Genomic DNA, 21,580 nt, shown 5'->3' with positions numbered 1-21,580 from the left:
TAGATCACAAATTCAATTTATAATATGCCGAGCACTCCATGGCTGTTTGTTTGGGTGCAAATATTGGTGAAATCTTATTCTGAAGATAACAGTACTACAGATTAAGAAAACTCTTGAGAGGCACTTGCTGAACAGCTTTTACCTGTCTTAGAGCTGAAGGTATTGTTCAGATGGGGAAGTTTTCACAGGTGGGATTACCTGGTATGCTTGGGTTTGGCTCTCCATCACAAGATGTGTATGCTCTGATAAATACAAACTCCTGCTTAGGACCCACAAGACATATCTGTCTTGCAATGTGCAATCTGGGGTAGAAAAAAGGCTCAACACTATCTCCGTGGAAAAGAGCAAATTTCTAGAAATCTTTCTATGCCAGTCAGTGCTCCATCTTAAAAACAAAACAGTTTTTGTTCCAGAGCTGGCAAAACACGCATTTGCCTTTTGATGCTGTAACTTCTTATTTTCAGTAAGAAACAGAAACAATTATAAAGATTTGTATTTTGCTGTGTGGGTTGTGTTTTGGTTTGGTTTTTGGTTTTTGGGGTTTGTTTGTTTGTTTCTTTTTGTGTCTCTAGCTAAGCTTTTAAGCATCTTTAATGAGGTAAACAAGTTTTGGATTTTTTTTTTTGTTTACTGTTATCAAGGAACAGCCATACAAATCAAATATACCATTGACTCAACCTTACAAAGCTCTGAACACAGATTAAGCTCAGACTTTGAAGGACTGGGCACGTGGTTTAAATATTTAGCATAGCAAACCTCATTGCAGTGCAGTTACTTGTACTGGATCCAATGATTTACAGCACAAATGCAAAACATAATCCCATGCACTCAAGGAGCAAAAGCCTGGTTAATTTACTCTTTTCCTGTTTTGTTCTTTTAATAAAGAACAACCCATGCAAACTACTTCTTTTCTGCCCTGGCAAGGGTATATTTAAATAATGTATCTTCTTCTAAAGAAAATAGCCCACAACAACTAGATACAAGATTGCAGGAAGTCTTACAAAAGCCTTATCTTTATTGTTGAAAAATGGTGCAACTGTAATCTGCCTTTATTTTTGTGGCTCTCTCAATATCCTCTTCCTTGTCCCAGTTGAGCTCAGCTGCACTTTGAAAAGCTCTTTGTGCTTCAGTGACCACTTTAAACTTTCTATTGACAAAATTAAGCTGGACTCCTAATTTACTTCCCATCAGAAAGTGCAAGTTGAAAGTGGTCATTGGCCCAAAAATCTCTGGTGAGAGCAAAGTTTTTATGGAGGAGAGGGGGAGTGATGTTTGGTCTCATTTTCCCTGTCCTTCAGATCCCTTCTCCTGCTAATTTATTGAAACCTTATTGCTTCCTTCTATCTCTCAGAGTCCCAGGAAACTGCAGGTTCTGCATCTCTTCTTGAAGTTTCTCTCTGTCAGCTCTACAGAAGTTTCCTTTTTTTGCAGTCATGTGCTGCAGTGCAGGCCAGGAAATATTGTTTGGGGTCTTGACTGTAACTGGTTTGTGAATCCAAGTTCTGTCTCTTAAATGTATTGGGAAGTCTGACTGTGAGATCAGCAATGAAGTAAATGAGGGAATGGGATGAGGGGAAGCATGCACAGGAAAAGTGGCCATTGTTAAACCATTTGCTTTGCTTCATGTATGCTAAAGTGTGTTTTAAAAATACCTGAAAGCACACGTGCAGACATAGTTTAATGTGATGAAATAAAGTGAAATGAATTTTTCTCTTGGAGATTTCAAGGGGATCAGACTTATACATCTGTAACATCCAGGAGGCTCAAACATAAAATATGTTTCTATACAATTGGGTCTAGTTTTTCTTCAGTACCTAATATATTTGAACACCTAACCTAAAATTAATTAATAGCTTTAGTGGTCAGCATCTTATACAGTCAGCACCTTTTCTAAAAAAACCATGGGTTTAGTTCCAGGGACCAAAAAGATGGTCTAATGCCACCCTCCCTGCCACGGTCAGGGACACCTTCCACTAGACCAGGTTGCTCTAAGTCCCATCCAACCTGCCCTTGAACACTTGCAGGGAAATGGCATCCACAACCTCTCTGGGCAACCTGTTCAATGCATCCACTATTAACATCTCAGTAACCACTCTTAATCAACAAGTTATAATCTGAACAACTGCAGGTGATACTGACTATTCTGAGAGGTTTGTTTCTTCATCAGTACTTGGATTTTTAAAACCTTTCTTGTTTAGGTACTTACTGATTTTCTTGCTAAGGGTAATCAGAGTTTGATTCAAATCCCTGTGCTGTTTAAAGGGGTTCTGTTTGTATTTTTCTTCAGAAAAAGGTGGATGAAATTCCATTCGGTGGGAAGGCTCCATCACTTAAGTCCTGTGGTAACTCAATACTCTGAACACCTAATGCAGAGACATTGTGCTGGCTTTTAGCAGATAGGGTGAATTTCATTCTTAGTGAATGTGACCCAGGTGCTAAAAAGCTGTAGCTGAAAGTGCTAGGTTAAAAGCACACGTCAGCTAGGTACATAAATATTACATGCCTATATCTTTAATGGGTTCCTGTTGCAGACTTGTTTTGTTTAAAGATTTCCATAACCCTGCTGATTTATTGCATCTTTTCTAGAAGTATGCTGTTAGCAGGAAACTCAGTTGAAGCACTTTCAATCATGTTGGAGGATAATTATACTTTCACTTGAATAACTAATTAGTTGCAAGAAACTAACCACTGCTGTTTAGCACAAAAAACACATCCAAGAAGGGCTTTAATTTTTGTTGTGGAAAATGACCTCAGGCACTTGAGGAGGTGGGCAGAAGGGAGAAATAATGATCCTCCTGTCTTTTAATGTAACTTTTGTTCTCAATTCACCCTGATAACTAGCAGGCAGTGTAGCTGTCTGAATAGAGCACTGCATGTCAACTCGAGATAAATATGTTCTTATCTTGCACGTCCCATGGATCTGACGGCTGACCCTCATCCATTGATAGATCCCAAATACCCTCCCTTAATGCTGAGGGAGACAGAAAATGACACGAAGGAAGAAATATATTAGTGAATAGGATGGAAGGAAGTTTGTAATATGACCAAAGAAAAGATTTACCCAGTTCATATCTCTAGAACTTCTTTTTCATGTTACAAAATGTGGAGGGTCTAGTCTGACTATCTTGCTTAAGAGCTCAGTGTCCTTGTCATGTGTTCTCCATAGCACTGCTAATATAATGTAAGACACAGTGAAGTGATGAAGAATAAATAGCCCCTAAAATACTTAACAATTTGCCCATCTCTCTTAGGGAAAAAAGTCAGAAGGAAATAGAAATAACATGTTTTGAGATCTGATTCTTTTCTAACATAAAATCCATTGAACAAGACAGTAACAGTCACAGATCCCAGTCACTTTTTTTCCTCTGGAACTGCATTTTCATCCCTGCTCTTTGGTAAATATACTTCACATATACATTTTCATTATAAAATAAAAAAACAACTTATGCACATACAAATCAGTCATCTCCTTTTATTCCAGTTTCCTTTATTGCAGAGGCAGTGAATTCCTCAAGTATTTGAAGACCTATCATCCAGTAATGTGAAGGCAAAGGGGAGGGGAAATTTTCTGGTAGTTCTTGCTCTCTTCTTTTTCATCTCTACCAATACTTGCAAGATTAGAAAATTAAGTCTTCAGGATGTGTATCTGAGATATGGCAGTACAGAAACACTGGGAATTACACAGTGCAAAAAGAGCTATATCTACTTCTATACATATAATTTCTATACTGACAGCGCTTTCCTCCTCTTTTCTGTTCTGGTCTTTCCACTACTTATTGTCAAGCACCTATTTATTTATTTAAGTTTGCAACTTATTTTATTGGGCAGACTTTCACTACAACAATTGGCACAGACAAATAGGCAGCCACGAGCTTGTGAGTGTGCACATGTGTTTACAGCCAGGCAAGTCACTCCAGAATAGCTCTGCATTACATCTGGGTAGGAAAAAAGGAAGGGAAAAGGGCTTAGTGGAAGTTCTTCACTATTTTATAGAAAATTACCTGCCAGGTTTTTTAAAACAATATGATTACCCTGAAGTGCATTTTAAAAGATCTTTCCTGTGACAGTGGCTTTTCTGCTAAAAATGCCAGTGCTTTTTGTGCATCATTATGATGTGCTAGCAGAGTGCATGAAAATCACAGAAATGTCTGAAATTCAATGCTATGTGTCTTTCATATGAATGCTATTCAATAGCATACAGTTCTTTGGTTCTAGGACCAAACTATGTAAACACTCACACTTTGTTGTAATTACAACTAAATAACGTATAACTGAATATAAAACCATTTAATGGCCATCTTAGTTATAGGCTGTGAGCTGATGTCTCAATTTTCCTTTCCCTTTATGAACATGTTCTCCAATTTGCTCCTATTACCTAATTTTGTTTTATTCATTCTTCCATTTTTCCCTGTACCTGTTCAAGGAGTTTAATGTATCTTCAGATAACAGGTGCTGACTTTGAGGGTAGTTTCAAACTTCTCTTTGGACTTCTGCCTGCAGTTCAGATTGGCTTCATTTGAGACTTAGATCTAAATATTGAAATTCCTTCCCACTTGGATAAGTGTCTGTGACACACCAGATATTGACTTACTAATATTCAGATATCAACTGTCCATATATGTTCCACTGCATATGGTCTTCATAGTCCTGTATAATCAAAAGAAGTGGAAAATGTGTAGTGTAAAAAACCTAAATATCTAGGGACGAGAGAATGCAGGACTCTTCTTTAAAGGCAAACGTTCAAAATACACTTAAAACAATGAGGCCACTATTTCTCCCTTGCATTTATATTTCAGTTATTGGATGATATCACAAAACATACAGATTTATCATGAATGAATCAACAGAATAATTCCAGACCTCTTTACTGAGCAAATGTTTCACTAATCGCTGAGTATGTTAAGCCAAAATACTGAGGGAAAGGCAGACAGACTTCACTTTAAGCAGATTGTAGGAAAAAGCATGTCACTGTATTCTATCCTTTCCTGTGTGTAAACTTTGCTGGTTTCATATTTTGGTAGCTGTGCTTCCATGTGAGGAGGTGGGTTGGGTTGGGTTGGTCATGCATTTGAGAAGCCTTGTTTTGGTTTGGCATATGCTGAATAAACCAAATGTGAAGGGATTAGCTCCTAAAGCACATTCCACATGATTTCTGACAAATGGAAAGAAAGTTTCACTGTGTAAAGTGAAAAAAGGGTTCTGGACTGGAGAGAGCTTGCCTGCTTGCCTGGTATAGTCCAGTAAGTTTGGTTTTTTTTCCTTCCCAACTCTTTCGTCCTCTTCTGAGGGCATAAAACAACCTTATTTGTCTTCCTTCCTGGTTTTGCAAGGTGTTAGTCTGTAATCATGTCTTTATGCCTGTGAGTAAACATCAAAAACTGCAAAATTTTACAGTGCACAAGCAGCTGACATTTGTACATCTCAACTGATTCCAGTTTGACTTTCTGCAACAAAAGGCAGCTGCTATTCTCACCTGCTCAGCAGTTTTCCACACAGAACTTGTGGTGGTGGAGTTTCAGCAATTCACAACCCTTAAGCATAGTGAATGAGTGTAAATTCACCACATTTATAATTACAAAGACTCATTCACATCTTACAATTCTGACTGGAAATAGGAATCGTTTTATTGGTCAAGAAAAAAAAAAATCTGTACTGTCCTGGTTTGGGCCAGGATAAAGGTGATTTTCTGTCTTGTACTTTTGCTTTTAGCTAAGTCTCTTGTAAGTAGTTGCACTTGCTGAAATTAAGAGCAAGTTTCTCAGACAGTGTGTGTTTCTAGGACTGATAACACTTGATGTTTATAGTTACTGCTAGAGACTGGTATGCAGAGCCAAGGACACTGCTCAGTTCTGAAGAAAACATAAAGAGGTCCCACCTGCATCCCTCCTTTGGGGAGGAACGGACAAGATAGATGCCAGAATTGACCAAACAGAGTATTCCATCCCATATACGTCATCCTCAGTATAAATTTGAGGGATCACGAGGGCCAAGCCAGATTTCCTGCTTCCAGCTTCCGGCTGCCTGCCCTTCCTGCCTTTCCTGCTCCCTTTTTCCTTCACACCGGCACCCTGGAAGGATCCCATCCGTTCCTCTGCCTGTGCTCCTGATCCGTGCCAGTCCTTATCTGTGTGTTCCTGCCTCCAGTTCCCGACTGCTGCCGACTCCAGGAGTCCAGCCTGGAGTTTCCCAGAGCTGCCCTGCAGCCTCGGTGGTGACGTGAGAGCTATTGGGGGAAAGGGGGGAGGAATGTGGTATCCATTTTCTTGTATATTTGTATATATTTATTAATTTTTCCTATTTATCATTACTGTTTCATTAAAGTTGTGTAGTTTAGTTTCCAACCCATAAGTCTCTCTCCCTTATTCTCTCTCCTTTCTTATAAGGGAGGAGAGAGAGATTAATAGAGAGCGTCTGTTACTCGGTTTAATTGCCGGGCCAGTGTTAAACCGTGACAGATTTATTGGCGCCCAACGTGGGGCCCGAGCTAATTGGCTCGAGTCCAGTTTAAATTTTGACTAATTTGCCTGAATAGTTTGAATTCCAACTCCAGTGGAAGAATGGCTTTGCTGAGCTGGAATCAGACCTTGTTCTTTGGAAATTTCACAGGGTTGGAGATTAAACCAATCATGCCGTACCTTTGGTATTTAGGGTATGCGATCTGCCTTTTTGCAGTTGGAGTTGCTGTTACTCTGTGGTTTGTTTTTCGTAAGAGCTGCTTAAGAACCATCGTTGCAATAGGGTCCTCAATACTGATGTATATCATGGTGCATGGTGCAGTAGTGTTTCATACAGAGATAAAAAACTTGGTTGGTAATTACACTCCTAGTTTTGATTTGGGAAATTATACCATTCCATCGTATTTTGGGCTGACTCCCCCAGATTTTAGTAACAATAGCATTTCATTTCTCAATCTTCTGGTGGGTGTTGTTAATTTTTCTCATATAGTGGTGAGGAGAAACACAAAAACCACAATAATGAGACTGAGCATGCCTTTTCGGAGGCCGAGAGTTGCTGTTCGGAGAGTGAGAGCTGCTCCTTGTACAGAGAGCACCTCCACTCCTGCCGCTTCTCGCCCCCCCTCACGCAAGGGCACAACTCAGATAAGGCCGGCCAGCATCGCCAGTGTTTCTGCTACAGCTGCAGCTCCTGTCTCTACCCCCACAGACACTGCTGCTGCTCAGAAAGCAGGCCCTGCTGCTGCTACTGCTGCAGATACCACAGCCTCTCCCCCTCAGCCCACACAGCTACTTGTTGACCCTGTAACTAGGAGAAAAGGAAAACAATGGAAATCAGAAATGAGCCTTAACCCTTCCAAGTCTGAACAAGACGACCAGGTGATAGAGGAAATAGAGGATACTGGCTCTCCTCGTAGAGCAGCTAGAAGAGACTCTAAAGCAGAGTCAGCTGAGGACTCAGACTCAGAATCTGTTCAGTCCTATTCCATGAGAGACTTGCGTACTCTGAGAAAAGACTACAGCCGATTTCCAGGTGAACCACTTCTCTCTTGGTTACTCCGATGCTGGACGGATGGGGCTGCTACCATAACATTAACTCAGAGGGAAGCCAGACAGTTGGGATCCCTGGCCAGAGAGGCAGGTATTGATCGAGCATTTGGGGAAAAGGCTGGAACCACCAGCCTATGGAAGCGACTCTTGGCAGCTGTAAGGGAGAGATATCCCTATAAAGAGGAAATAGACTGCCCACAGGTCAGAGCACCCACACTTGGAAAAGCTCTCAAGTATCTGGAGGAATTGGCTGTACGAGACGTGATCTATAATACTGATGACATTGAAGATCCTTATCACGTACCGTGCCCTAGACCTATGCTGCAAAGGTTTGTGCATGCTGCACCACCACCTTTTAACCATACACTATCAGTAATGCTATGGGTTCCTGCAGATGTGGATGCGACTGTGGGTGATGTGATTAAAACAGTACGAGAGTGTGAAGATGCTGTCACAGCCCCTCGTCGGGCTTGGGTCTCAGCTATAAAGAGACAATCTGAGAAACTGCATTCACCCCTTTCCCCTCAGACAGACGGAGGACCCCGCATTGCAGCCATTAAGAAGAGACGCCCTCCTATGAGACGGAATCGAGAGAAACAGAATTCAGCAAGAGGAATCTTATGGTCACTCCTGAGTGAGTATGGAGAGGACATGAAAAAGTGGGATCAGAAACCTACTACTGTCCTAGAGGAGCAAGTACGTAAGCTGCTGAATAAGACGAAGGCAAAAGGAGGTCCTTCTAAAAAGATGGCTGCCCAAGTCTCCAGTGTGGAGTTACCCAATTCAAATATGCTGGTGACTCAAGATCCCTCTACATCAGGTGTGAGCACTGGAGATGCAAACTCCAGTAATGCACATACTGACAATGTTGTATGTGCTCAAGCTTAGAGGTGCCCTGCCTCCAGCCAGGTGGAGGAGAGGGACAACCGAATTTATTGGATTGTGTGGATTCGATGGCCTGGCACATTAGAGCCACAAAAGTATAAAGCCTTGGTGGACACTGGTGCACAGTGCACACTAATGCCATCGAATCAGAAAGGGACAGAATCTGTCACTATTTCTGGAGTGACAGGGGGATCCAAAGAACTGACCATTGTGAAGGCTGATGTGAGCCTCACTGGAATAAAATGGCATAAGCACCCGATAGTGACTGGTCCAGATGCTCCTTGCATCCTTGGCATAGACTACCTCATGGGAGGTGATTTCGAGGACCCGAAAGGGTACCGGTGGTCCTTTGGTACTGCAGCTATTAAGACTGAGAATGGAGAATGGCTGCATGCTTTGTTTGGCCTTTCAGACAAATCCTTTGTAGTGGGTTTGCTGAGAACTATAAACCAGCGGGTGCCGAATGCTATTTCAGTAGTGCATCGAAGACAATATCGTGTCAACAGAGATGCTGTGATCCCCATTCACAAGCTGATCCGGCAACTAGAGAGCCAAGGAGTGATCAGCAAGACTCACTCACCCTTCAACAGTCCTGTATGGCCAGTGAGAAAGCCTAATGGAGAGTGGAGGCTGACTGTGGACTATCGTGCCCTGAATGAGGTTACTCCACCACTAAGTGCTGCTGTGCCAGACATGCTAGAACTTCAGTATGAGCTGGAGTCAAAGGCAGCCAGGTGGTATGCTACTATTGACATTGCTAATGCATTTTTTGCTATTCCTATAGCACCAGAATGCAGAGCACAGTTTGCTTTCACCTGGAGAGGTATCCAGTACACTTGGAATCGACTGCCCCAGGGGTGGAAACACAGTCCTACCATCTGCCATGGACTGATCCATGATACCTTGGAAAAGGGTGGAGCTCCAGAACATCTACAGTATATCGATGACATCATTGTGTGGGGTGACACAGCAAAGGAAGTCTACGAGAAAGGTAAGAAGATAATTGAAATCCTTCTAGAGGCTGGTTTTGCTATCAAAAGAAGCAAGGTCAAGGGACCTGCACAAGAGATACAGTTTCTGGGAGTTAAGTGGCAAGATGGACGTCGCCACATCCCAATGGACGTGATTAACAAAATAACAGCTATGGCCCCACCAACTACCAAAAAAGAAACTCAGTCCTTCTTAGGAACTGTTGGTTTCTGGAGGATGCATATTCCTCTTTATAATCAGATCGTGAAACCTCTCTATGAGGTTACCCGGAAGAAGAAAGACTTTAAATGGGGCTCAGAACAACAAGCTGCTTTTGAGAGTATTAAACAGGAGATTGTGCAGGCAATGGCCCTTGGACCAATTCGAACAGGGCCAGACATTAAAAATGTTCTTTACACCGGAGATGGAGGTGATGGTCCTACATGGAGCCTCTGGCAGAAAGCTCCAGGAGAGACTCGAGGCCGACCTCTTGGATTTTGGGGTCGAAACTACAAAGGCTCCGAAGCCAACTACACAGCCACTGAAAAAGAGATATTGGCCGCATACGAAGGAGTTAGAGCTGCTTCAGAAGTGATTGGTACTGAAGCACAGCTCCTCCTGGTGCCACGATTACCTGTACTGGGTTTTATGTACACAGGTAGAGAATCTTCCCATCATGCTACCGATGCTACCTGGAGTAAATGGATTGCTTTACTCTCACAGAGAGCTAGGATAGGAAGACTTGATCGTCCAGGAATTGTAGAAGCAATAACACATTGGCCAGAAGGCAAACACTTTGGAATGCCACCAGAAAAAGTGGTAAAACGGGCTGAAGAAGCCCCACCATACGACCAATTACCAGAGGATGAAAAACAATATGCTCTTTTCACTGATGGATCCTGTCGTCTGGTAGGAGGCCATCGAAGGTGGAAAGCTGCTGTATGGAATCCTACACGACTAGTTGCAAAAACAGATGAAGGAGATGGTGAATCAAGTCAATTTGCAGAGGTCAAAGCCATCCAATTGGCTTTGGACATTGCTGAACAAGAAAAGTGGCCGAAACTTTATCTCTATACTGACTCATGGATGGTAGCAAATGCCTTATGGGGTTGGTTAAAGCAGTGGAAACAAAACAACTGGCAACGTAGAGATAAACCTATCTGGGCTGCTGAACTGTGGAAAGACATTGCTGCTAGGTTAGAGAAACTTGATGTAAAAGTGCGTCACGTAGATGCCCACGTACCTTCGTATCGAGCTACTGAAGAACACCAAAACAACCAACGAGCAGATAAAGCTGCTCAAGTGTTCCAAATAGATCTGGACTGGGACCATAAAGGTGAACTGTTTTTAGCCAAATGGGCCCACAATGCTTCAGGTCATCAAGGCAGGGATGGAACATATCGATGGGCTCGTGACCGAGGGGTGGATTTATCTTTGGACGCTATTGCACAGGTTATCCACGACTGTGACATATGTGCTGCAATTAAGCAAGCTAAAAGGTTGAAACCTCTGTGGTATGAAGGGAGGTGGTCAAAATATAGGTATGGGGAGGCCTGGCAAGTTGATTACATCACACTGCCTCAAACCCGCCAGGGTAAGCGCTATGTGCTTACAATGGTGGAGGCAAGTACAGGATGGCTGGAAACATATCCTGTGCCTCATGCCACAGCCCGGAACACTATTCTGGGCCTAGAGAAACAAGTCTTGTGGAGACATGGTACACCAGAAAGAATTGAGTCAGATAATGGAACTCATTTCAAAAATAGTCTTATAAATAACTGGGCTAAAGAACATGGTATTGAGTGGATATACCATATCCCCTATCATGCACCAGCCTCAGGTAAAATTGAAAGGTACAATGGACTGTTAAAAACTACCTTAAAGGCAATGGGTGGTGGAACTTTCAAAAACTGGGACAAGCACTTGGCAAAAGCTACCTGGTTAGTTAATACCAGGGGTTCCATCAATCGAGCTGGTCCTGCTCAGTCAGATCTTCTACACACAGTAGATGGGGACAAAGTGCCTGTGGTGCATGAAAAGAATCTGCTAGGGAAAACAGTTTGGGTTTATCCTGCCTCGGGCAAAGGCAAACCCATTCGTGGGGTTGCTTTCGCTCAAGGGCCTGGACACACTTGGTGGGTGATGATGAAAGATGGAGAAGTACAATGTATACCACAAGGGAATCTAACACTAGGTGAGAATTCCTAATTTCTGCTTGTCTAGCTTAATCAGTAATGCATGGACTCTTTGGGAGTCATGAACTTGTATCCCACCTTAACTACTGTTATGTGAGTTGTTACACAAACTAACAGTGTTCTATGAGTGTTTTTCAGGATGATTTTGTAATGGTGAAATCAGAACTAGATCCATCGGCTGGCACCCAGTAACTTCCTTGAAGTTAACATCTGCAACCTGCAACTTGTGGACCATGAACATGAACTGTGAAAATTGCTCCTTCTTTTGAGAATCTGCTACAATAGATGAGCATCAGCAATCATAGACTCATTACTTAGTGAATTTTAGCACAGAGAGGTAGTAATAATTTGTGTATAGATATGTGTAGGGATAAGAGATAGTAATGATTGGAGCATGACGCAAATGGTATGGAATAAGGGGTGGAATGTCCTGGTTTGGGCCAGGATAAAGGTGATTTTCTGTCTTGTACTTTTGCTTTTAGCTAAGTCTCTTGTAAGTAGTTGCACTTGCTGAAATTAAGAGCAAGTTTCTCAGACAGTGTGTGTTTCTAGGACTGATAACACTTGATGTTTATAGTTACTGCTAGAGACTGGTATGCAGAGCCAAGGACACTGCTCAGTTCTGAAGAAAACATAAAGAGGTCCCACCTGCATCCCTCCTTTGGGGAGGAACGGACAAGATAGATGCCAGAATTGACCAAACAGAGTATTCCATCCCATATACGTCATCCTCAGTATAAATTTGAGGGATCACGAGGGCCAAGCCAGATTTCCTGCTTCCAGCTTCCGGCTGCCTGCCCTTCCTGCCTTTCCTGCTCCCTTTTTCCTTCACACCGGCACCCTGGAAGGATCCCATCCGTTCCTCTGCCTGTGCTCCTGATCCGTGCCAGTCCTTATCTGTGTGTTCCTGCCTCCAGTTCCCGACTGCTGCCGACTCCAGGAGTCCAGCCTGGAGTTTCCCAGAGCTGCCCTGCAGCCTCGGTGGTGACGTGAGAGCTATTGGGGGAAAGGGGGGAGGAATGTGGTATCCATTTTCTTGTATATTTGTATATATTTATTAATTTTTCCTATTTATCATTACTGTTTCATTAAAGTTGTGTAGTTTAGTTTCCAACCCATAAGTCTCTCTCCCTTATTCTCTCTCCTTTCTTATAAGGGAGGAGAGAGAGATTAATAGAGAGCGTCTGTTACTCGGTTTAATTGCCGGGCCAGTGTTAAACCGTGACACTGTACACTGCAGATTATGACGTCTCATTAAAATTAAGAATTAATGGTTTTTCTTGTATTGACTTTGCACCTAACATGTTTGATATATATTATAGGTGTTTGTCAGAAATGTACAGTCAGAAACTGAGCAATGAACAGGGTTTGCCTTCTCTTGGTTTTGGCATTCTGCCCGGGATTTTTTCCACCACTACCTTTATAGAAAAAAAAAAAAAAAAAAAGGTAGTCTTGGGGCTTACGACCTACTCTTTTTCAGTCTTTCTTGAGCTGTTTTGAGCCTTTGTGTAGCACTAGTATCAACTATTCAGTCGCTGTCTCTGAAAAGCTCCTACTGGGCTGCCAGATTTCTGATGCAGAGAAGTTGGATGATGCCAGAAATCAGTCACTCTGTGCTAAATATTGCTGCTGGCTCTACTCCCTGTCTTAAGTTTCAGAATCTGTAGAAGTCTAATCTTCTGTTCTTCAGTGAAAAGGTGGCAGGATTTAAAACTACCATCTGAAGTTGCTGTTATGTAGCAAATGTCTTGCCATGCTGCATGGTTAAGGAGGGAAAATGTTCTCTAATCTCAAATGATACTGATATACTGCTTTATTTCCTTTGGGTGTCATATCACATGAAATGCCTCAGCTACTGTGGTGTTTGTCATTTGTTCTTCAGTTGCCAAGGTTTAGTGAATTTAGAAATTCTTCTATTTTAAACAAAGCATTTTGCTGCCAATCAAGTCTAAATATTAACATCAAGCTGCACATGAACAGAACACCTACCAGCAGAGTACCTTTAAAGCAGTTCAGCTGCTCCCAGCTTTCACTACCCAGATGATGTCTGTACAGAGAAAATTAAAATGGTTTAATATTAAAATTAAAATCAGAGTAATACTGAAGCTAGTGTACAAACAAAACTCTTCATAATTGTAAAGGTACCTTTGTGGTATTTTCAATTTTTATAGAATGCATGGACCTTGCCAAAGATAGTTCTAGCACTGTGACTCTCCCTATTCCACCACCTAATTCAGGAGCACTCTCTTCATCCTGTTGAATTCTGAAAGTCCTTTTATGTGCCTAGTTCTTTAAGCAATATACATAGCTGTCTAGATATGAATATGAATATTTTAGGCGTACAGAATTCAAAAATAACTAACATTATTTCTGTAATTTCAGTCCTTTTTTTGCTCTAAGATACTTTGGGAGCTTTTCCTCCTCCCTCCCCACTCCCTCCCATTAGAAAATAGATGTAATAACTGTGTGTTCTTCTCATCCCTATAAGAGGCTAATATATTCTTTGCTGGATGTTTTGCTTTCTCCTTAGGCCTGAATTGATATTGCTCCTTCTGCTGAAGTGACAACTCCTGCATGATGTGTGACATGACACAGCCAAGAAATCTATGCAGGATGCACCTCTTCAGCTGGACAGTTTTTCAGGATGAGGTTTAGCAGGTAAGTCAGAGCCATGAAGTCTTTTTTCCCCATTATCAGAGGGTTTAGTTTCAGCTGGTATTTCTAGGCATTTAATGTATGAACACAGAATTCATTTGAATTTGATAGATGAAAATGTCAATGTACAAATTTGAGAGTCTGAGAAGGAGTTTTAGAAATGCAACTTACCTTTTAGCCAAGCCACACTGAAAGTAAATCTGAGAAGATAAAAAAAGTAAAGTTTGCGTGTACCAAACTGCAGAGTTTATTTCTACTTATTACTCTGCCTGCAAGTAGCTGGGTGGCCCAGGTGAGAAAAAGAAGTCTCATTATATCTTACAAGGCTTTTTTTGGAGTCAAAATAATGTTTCCTGTGTGGCTTTAAAAAACAAAAGAGTTACCCTTATTTTTATAATGTGTTCCATTGTTAATCTATGGGACTCTTAAGCCTGCAAAGATGAGCAACAAAGAGTGCTCTGCAGTTTTTTGTTGAACCTTAAAAAGTGCAGTGGAGTTTTTTCTATTCTGAGTATGCCAAACAGAGTCTGTCCTAAAAAGGAGGATTTTCCTTTTTTTGATAGGGATTTCCTAAGAAGGGGTTTTCCTTTTTAATTGATTTTGAAAGGATCTAACTCTTCTTTTGGTCTTCCTTATCCACGTTCACCTGCTTGAATATGTTGTTAAACTGCTTTATTAGTGAATCTCTGTTCATATTTTTTGTTGATTGTTCAGAAGATCAGGTAATTGAAAATAATCGAGTTACTCCTCTCCAGATGCCTTTGGAGATACTTGGAAATACTAATAGTAAAAAAGTGCTGCAATCTGAATCTTGCTGACTTTCATTTGATTTTTCATTTGTTTATCTGACACAATGGAGAAGAAATGTTGCTTATGTAAAATGAGACTGAGAATGCAGAAACATGGAAAACATTCTTATTCCTGTGAGTGGTACGATGTGTAAAAGCTTACGATGAGGTGCAGTTGAAGAGCTGTTAGGAATAAGATGGATGCTGCCTGAATCAGGCCTGGTACAGCTACTATTTCTGATTATGTGCTTCTTCCCTTGGCTTTCTCTGATTCTTCTATTACAGCACTGTCCTACTTTTCTCATTCGTGGGGAAGGAAGGGTTTATGGGGGAATACCAGTTGGCAAAATGAGCATGCTTCTAGCTGGACTCCAATGATAAAATACAAATATGTTCCAAATATGCACTGTGAGAAGGGAGAAAGGGAAAAAATTAGCCTTAGGAGCTATTCTGTTGTGAACTGGGGCAATGCAGAGTGATGTTTCTCTGCTTTATGACAAGTTGGTAATTATAAACTGAAGATAGCATTGCACTCTTTCTGTAATTTCCTGTTAAAATTGTTGTGGATATTTACTGGAGATGTGATTTTCCCTAGGTTTGCCTTTTTTATCATAATACATTCGCATTGTTTCCTGGTTTTCTTATGTTTGAAAAGAAAAATAATAAATCAGAAAGCTTGTCCAAGATGAGGCTACAGAGGCAACTATTCAGGAGCAGAAGGCAGGCATTGATGTTTCTATGGGTTTGGGAAGTCTTTTTGGGCTTGAGGTTGGTTTTGGTTTACTTCCTCCTGAAGTATGGCTCTCTCTATTTTTTAAAATCAAATGTAGGTACTTAGTAATGAAAATTGGTAATGTTTTAACTGTGTAGATAATAAAATTTTTTTGTCAAATTTGGCAGCTTAAAAAGAGGTCTCTGGATGAGCTCAGCAAAACAGTTCACAGTTTGTTAATTCATGTTTAGAGAGTATCTATAGGAAATTGTCTGATTTTAAAAGGAATTATGAAACTGCCATGGAAACTCTACTGTGGCATCTTAAATTTCATTCTAATTTGTTTTATTTTTGTATTATTAAATATATAAAAGTGTTTAAAAATCATAGCTATTGTAGCCCTGCTACAAATATCTCCACAGCCCTATGCACTTGGGTGGACACAAGCACCACAAGCAGTGGACATAGTTTCTTTTTCATTGTCCTTTTCAGTCACATCACAGTTCTCTGAGTATGGGTGATTGCTACTTGACTGTGCAAGGAAATATTTAAATACAGATAGCTGCATTTTTAAATATACAACTTAGGTATTACAGACAGTTGTGCTGCCCTTGCATGCAAGTTGAAAAATGGAAGAAGGTGAGGAATTAATTCAGAGAAAATAAGCAAACAGGTCCAAAATAATTAAAATAAAATAACACATTCAGATATTCTATAAGGAAATTAAAACTTAGATCACTGTGAACATAACTAAATGTAAGCAGGTCTGAATAAAGGAGGATCTTTGAGACACAAGCATAAAAGACTCCTTCAATAATAAAAAGTGGAAAAGGATTTTGCTGTGTCAAAGATTCATGTCTGTTTGCTTCTGGACCCAAAACTTTCTATCCAGTTGAGAAGCAAACCAAAATATATGCATTGTGTGTTTTTGTAAAGGCTTGTTTCCATACACATTCCGTAAATAACTGCTTGAAAAGGCACTGACTTAAGCATTTTGTGTCTTTCTATGCAAGTATTGAAGAAATCATGCATTGGAGAAATAGTATACTGATTTCATTTTGATACATCCTAAACTGAATAACAAGTTGTATCTATCTCATACTTAAAAGAGAGAAAGATGTGAAAATAAGTATATAACAAGGTATAAAATGGAATTTATTTAGTCATTAATATCCCTGACAAGCATGGAAATACCTAATCCAACTTGAAATGTGATTTGTAAGGCCTACAGAGGGTACAGAGCATTTTGCAGTTTTTGTTTGTGTTTTTTTCCTCTGATCTGTCATAATAATCAGTGGATTTCTAGTGATGAGGTCAACAGGGACGTTTCAGCAAGCTTTAGAATGGACCTGATTTCCCAATTCAGAGCAGGGACAGAGAGGGGAAGGTTTTCTAGTATTTCCCCAGTAAGCTCTTTTCTTTTATCCCAGAAATACAAGGTACAGACAACTAGAAGTCAAGCATGATTTAAATCTTCCATGTATTACCACGTCTTTTCAAACAGATGTCTGAAGAGAATACTTGTTACCAGAGATCAAAATTGTTATTGAACCAACTAAAGGAAGGAAACTATGCAGAAGATCTCTAGTTCTTAAGTAATCAAACCTAGTAATTTTTAATAGATAATTTTGAGGGTTTGTCATATTCACTTATAAACAGTGGTCTCTGTCCTAGGGGTAGCTCTGAGCTGAACAGTGCATCTTCAGAATAGGTTTTCAAAAAGGCCTAATATTACTGATTCTGCTCTCAGTGAAGTGGGAATTTTTATGTTGACTTTTAGATTTTAATTTATGCTGACTTTTAGAGATGAATTTAGGAAAGCAGAATTGTGGCCAGAAAGTCAAGGGAAGTGATTCTCTCCCTCTCCTCTGCTCTCCCAGGACACTCCCCAGAGTACTCCATCCAGTTCTGGAGCCCCTGCTACAGGATGTGAGGATGATCAGAGGGCTGGAGCACCTCTCCTGTGATGACAGACTGAGAGAGTTGGGGTTGTTCAGTCTGGAGAGGAGAAGGCTCCAAGGAGACCTTATTGTAGCCTTCCAGTATCTGAAGGGGGACTACAAGAAAGCTGATGATGGATTTTTTTTTTTAGGATGTCAGGTAGTGATAGGATTAGGGGGAATGGATTCAAACTAGAGGAGGATAGATTTAGATTAGGTGTTTGGAAGTCCCATGAGGGTGGTGAGACAATGGAATAGGTTGCCCAGAGAGGTGGTGGAAGCCCCATCCCTGGAAGTTTTTAAGGCCAGGCTGAACAGGGCTCTGAGCAACCTGATCTAATGGGAGGTGTCCCTGCCCATGGCAGGGGGGTTGGAACTGGGTGATCTTAAAGGTCCCTTTCAACCCTGAAAATTCTATGATTCTATGAAAGGCTAATTACTTCAATGCAAGGAGGATTTGCAGATCAAATTGTCAGGACAAACCATCAGGATTTGGAATGAATCCAGTCCAGGCTGACTGCGCCAACTTCTGCGGAGCCTTTGAGGCCATTCTGGTGAATGATATTAATTTAAAAGAAACTAAGTTTTAGTAAGTCAATAAAGAAAAAAAAGAGAGCTGACAGTAGTTTAATAATGCAAATTATTTGTTTCTTAGTGTATTTTGAAGGACTAACCTGAGGCGTTGAGAGTTCAGATTGATGAACTCTGCGTAATCTACATTTCAGAAAATATGAAAGAATGAAACCTTGAAAATTTTTCCTTAGATGCATAAATAATTTCACCTTAAGAGGAGCTGGCTGTTTGAGAGCTGTAAACAGCAGACGAACTTATAGGAGCAGACTTCCTCAAAACATAGTATTGTGACCTCAAAACAACTTTCTTTGGGTTTTTGAGTTGAAAACAAGTTTTAAATGCAGGCCAAATGTCTGGGTTCAGTACCTATCTTTTTACTAATCTCTGTTAGTGGGTCCATATGACAAGTTCAGATTCTTTATTAGAATAACTTAGAAAAAGAAATCTCAGATTTTTTCACACAGTTGCTTAGAAATTTGAATGTATTTTCTCAAGATGCTGTCAAAGTGCAATTTGTTATTTAATCAATATTTGCTATTGTAATAATTGTTGATATGTACAGGTCAATAATTACCTGCTTCTGGGAAGGAATGTTTCAGTACATATTCTACTCAAAGAGGAAAAAACCGCAACCTAATATTGAAAAAAGAAAAAAAAAATAAAGAATAAAAAATTCCACCTGATCTAGTTTAGAAGTCAGTTTGTTTAAAGGACACTATTTCTGACTCCCTAGCCATAAAAAAATTTTCATTATATGTTCTCCTTGAATGCTTTTTATCTGGCTCTACTATTTGTACCTCTAAAAATTTCGCTGGTGTAAACAGAAGTTCTGTCTGTGTGACAAATGAAGTATTGCAGCCATCTGAGTGAGAAATTTCAGTGGAGTCTAAAGATAGACTTGTCTCTTGTATCTACTCTTTGGCAGAGGAAGAGAGTGATTGAGGAGAAGTGCAGTATATGAAAGACAAGTTAAAACAGACACACACATTATAATACAATGTCTCATCGGGTGAGGTGGTGTTTTGACTACGTGGCTGCAGCAGGTCTATAATTTAAATGCCATTAACAGCACAAAAACCAGGATCATGGAGACAGGAATACTGTGTAAAACCTCTGGGTCTGTATTTACAATGCAGATAAAACAACCCTTTGAACTTGTGGTGCCAAATGTTGTCCAAAGTTACCATTCTTCCACAAGGAAAGCAGTTTTTGTGGCGTTTTATTTCTTCCCTTCCTCCTAGCACACACAGACATTTTCTTTTTAAGTTGCTTGGTTTGCTACAAAGACCCCAGGCAAAGGGTGGCTGCTTGTTTTTTTTTGCCTTACTCACGTCCCCTTCACACATTCAGTGCAGAATTCACTATTGTGAATAGTCATGACTGGGTTTGCTTTGTGCTCGTTGGCTTTTGAATATGCTGCTTTATACTTTTCCTGCAGTAGCACACAGAACTAATTTCACCAGAAGCTGTTGGTGTTTCACTAAGAGTTACACACAGTCCTGTGACTCCAGCCCAGCTATAATATCTCGTTTGTTTCAGCTGCTGTAATGTTCTCAGTCTTAGGCTTGTTGTCCTTTCTCTTGCTCTTCTGGTTTTTTGGTTTGGTTTGGTTTTTTCCCCTTTTTTTTTTTTTTTTTAGCCCCATTTTACACTAACTGATCTTGTTTTGCTTATAGAATTTAAGTATTTAAGCACATGTTTTCATAGCCTCACAGGAGCCAGTGCAGCTTTACTGAAATGTATGCTTTAATTGTTTGCCAAATTAGAGGAAGCATTTCCAGAAACAGTTCTTGGTCTTTAAGAAATCTTTTTTTGTTTGTTTATTTGTTTTGTTTTGTTTCTTCTGTTTGTTTTAGCTGGTTTATTGTATGTAAGTCTGGTACTATCCCACATGTGTGTTAGCTGTTTCCAATTCTGGCTAAGTGGATGGACTCTTAAAAAATATTCATGCAGTGCTAACAAAGTTTAAATCAAACTTAGGTTCCATGGGTAGATCAAAACTTCATAGTAATAGTTATTAAAGGGATATGTACAGGATTTCAGAAAAGTTATCTGTGTAGTGAAATCCTCATGTTTTAAGTGTGATAAATGTGTGCATGTATGTATATCTTTTCTCACTTAGAAACAAATCATACCTAAAGTTCAGTGCATAGTTCTTCACTAGAAAATACTAGAAATTTTAAAAGTAAAGAGAAGTGAAGAAAAATAAAGCCACTGTATTAATTTAGAAAGCTTGGATCCTATCAGAAGTTATTTATTGAGAATTATCTTTATAATATATATAGATATCTATCTTTGAAGCAGTGCTTTCAGATTCTCATCATCAAAATTAATTGCTACTGATCTCATGCATTCATAGAATAACTCGTGTTCTTCCAAAATCTAGTACTAGAATGAGCAAAAAGAAACCTTATGACTTCTTTGGACTGGGGAGGAATCTTCCTCAGAACAGTCAATAAAATGCAAAAAGGTGCACAGGCCAAGTGAAAGCTGCTCTCTGTGTTTTTCCTTTGAGTGAAGACAGAATTCACTTAAACCACTGAGCATGGCTACTAAAATCAGTACTTTCTAGTTTTGGCATTGGGGAAAGAGGGTTCTTTAAAAAAGTGCTTAGTGTCTCTAAACAAAGTCTCTGTCAGGCAGTCCAAGAATTTTGACTAGAAATTATTCCTGGATTTTCTAAGGTAAAGTTTTCTCAGCTTGTAACAGAAACTTAGAGTATGTTGGGGCACTGCACGATTTCTGTGTCTTGTAGAGATCATTCTTTTCTTATTATTATTTGGAAGTGTCATGAATAAAATACCAAAATTCTGGGTCTTGGGATAGTAGTAAGAAAACCTGGCTTCTCTTTATTTTGTCTTCCTATTTTTGTTTCTAGTTTATTCACTGCACTGACAATGTACTAATATCTCATGTTTGTTACAGTTTGTCTTTCTGCTTAATAGTGCAACAGAAATTATGGAAACAGAAATGATATTTTCTTGTATTTTCAGTGCCAACTGTACTTTTTTTTTCTTTCTTGCTATCGCAAAGGAATCATAACTATGAAATCCTTTGGCTTAGTGTGGCTGTACTTTCTAGCTATGGCTAGTCACAATGATTAAAGCAACCTATTATGTACCCACAATTAAAAAAACCCCAGTATTTCAAATAACCAGGGGCCTCTGAATTTTTGTGCTCAACTTTCTGAATTCTGTGTTTTGCAAACAGACTTTTGCATGTGTCTGTGCATGTAGGTTATGATTTGTCATGTACTATTTACACAGGTGTGTAACCTATGAGTGTGAATTTTGGGTAAACTTTTGCTTCTTTCTTATTCAAGATAAAAATGACAGGAAATGCCTCTACCATAAGCAAA

The 21,580-nt window shown here is 40.0% G+C and overlaps 1 long non-coding RNA gene across 4 annotated transcripts in view; it reads right to left on the bottom strand.

Annotated features, from left to right (window-relative positions):
- LOC139799245 (uncharacterized) overlaps positions 1–21,580 on the bottom strand; it is a 68,386-nt gene that overhangs the window by 8,167 nt on the left and 38,639 nt on the right. For 3 of the 4 annotated variants that reach the window (XR_011727192.1, XR_011727194.1, XR_011727193.1), the window contains exons 3-4: positions 14,381–14,409; positions 13,544–13,601 (exon numbers count right to left, since the gene is read on the bottom strand). This is a non-coding gene — a long non-coding RNA (uncharacterized lncRNA). The remainder of the gene's footprint in view (positions 1–13,543; positions 13,602–14,380; positions 14,410–21,580) is intronic. The other variant, XR_011727195.1, reaches the window with a different exon arrangement.

This window comes from Heliangelus exortis, chromosome 8 (genome assembly GCF_036169615.1).
Source record: "Heliangelus exortis chromosome 8, bHelExo1.hap1, whole genome shotgun sequence".
Lineage (NCBI taxonomy): Eukaryota > Metazoa > Chordata > Aves > Apodiformes > Trochilidae > Heliangelus > Heliangelus exortis.
This window is presented reverse-complemented; position numbering and strand designations above follow the sequence as displayed.